Below are 1,728 nucleotides of genomic sequence, written 5' to 3'. Positions count from 1 at the left end.
TTGTGAGTGTTTATTGAGCGAAAACACCTAAAGCTCCACGAGGCTCCGGCAGGGGATGGTGGCGAACTCTGCTGTACTCTTCCGCTACAACTTTCTCTCACTCTTACTTCCTGTTTCTGTTGTGCCTGTAATTCAAAGGGTCAGCCTTGTCACACTTTGTCACGCTGAATATCCCCGAGAACTACGTTAAGGGTACACGTGTCTGTGGAGTGCTCAGCCACTTGCACGTTAATTTCACGAGCAGGCTGTTCCGTTGATCGGATCAACTGGAACCCTCGACGTCGTAAACGACGGAGTGCCAACAACATGTTACTTATGTATGTTTTATTTTTATCTTTTAAATTTGAAATAAATTTTGGTCGACCACGTACTTGGTAGCATGGTTATGTAGAAAGCCATCTTGTTTTATTCATCTTATTTTAAACCTGAAGAAGGTCCAGCAAATGTTTATTGTTCCAGATATCGCGATCATTTGTAGCGTATGAATTAAGGAGTTACGTTCTCTCTCATACTTTATTCCGGGCGGGATGGAACATATTATGTTGCTTCAATAATATGAATAAAACTGAAAGTGTTTCTTGGGTACTGGATTTGCAAATTCTTGACGAATGGTCCATAGACGTTCTCTTTCTCTTTCTCCTGTATTTTTTTGATCGTAATGGGGCCCAGAGAATTGCTCATTTCTACAACAGAGCATTTTATTCCACTGGTCCCACACAACAATATCTGGCTGGTTGTGTTTTAACCTGATGCTTGTTTTAATTAATTTCACTGACATTCTTTTTATTTCTCGATCTCAATAAAGTCAAAATTGCCTACTGGTATTTTCTTTTTCAACTTATTTTGTTCCAGATTATTCTGGCCACGGTATCAAATCTCATGAAAAGATAATATCTAGAAGCCATTCTCTTGCAGTTGGCAATGATTGTGGTCGATGTCTCCAGTTTTAGCTTTGCATTGCCTACATTTGTTGTCCGTCAATTTTTCTTGGCCTTTTATGCTCTAGGTACTTGGTGAGGATCTCTTGTTCTTGAGTTTCGTGGATGTAGCCTTCAAAGTGGAGTATCATAAACTTGGTACACCACGCCAAGCTTTTTATATGGTTTCTTCTCTGTATGGCTTGCGACTCTTGGGTCTTCTCAGGGAACTGGTCTACTCTTTTTTCATTTTGTTATTGTTTTAGGCAGAATTTGCCAGTGTTCTTTGAAGAGAGATCTGTATCGGTTCTTATTTATGCCTCTCCTCAAGTTCATTAGCTATCCTAATGAAGTTGTTTTCGTGCTCACAATCTTGGGTAAGATAGTTACTGATTTCTACTGTGCTACAGATGCTGCTTCAGTGTCGCAATACGTGTTTCATATAACATCAATACAGATTTAAGACCATAAGCACCATCCTTGCGTTTAAAGTATAACCTGTTTACATCTCCACTGATGTTGAGGTTTTTAGTAAATCTAGCAACTTGCGAGTTGGTCTATCTATCTCGTTGAGCTCTTACAATGACTAGTTTAGAAAGTTAACTGTGGGTGCGAGGATGAGCCCTACAAAGGTGAAATGGGAGATATATTAGTTGTAAAGTGCGAATTCAGAAGACCTTATTTTTAAATCTCTTGAAGTATCCATCCATTGTCCTTTCCTTATTCATAGGTATATATGTATATATACGTATGTAAGGGTATACACACACACACACACACACACACACACACACACACACACACACACACA

The sequence above is a fragment of the Octopus bimaculoides genome, chromosome 11 (genome assembly GCF_001194135.2).
Source record: "Octopus bimaculoides isolate UCB-OBI-ISO-001 chromosome 11, ASM119413v2, whole genome shotgun sequence".
Classification (NCBI taxonomy): Eukaryota; Metazoa; Mollusca; class Cephalopoda; order Octopoda; family Octopodidae; genus Octopus; species Octopus bimaculoides.
The sequence above is the reverse complement of the archived record's forward strand: the minus strand, read 5'-3'. Positions refer to the sequence as shown.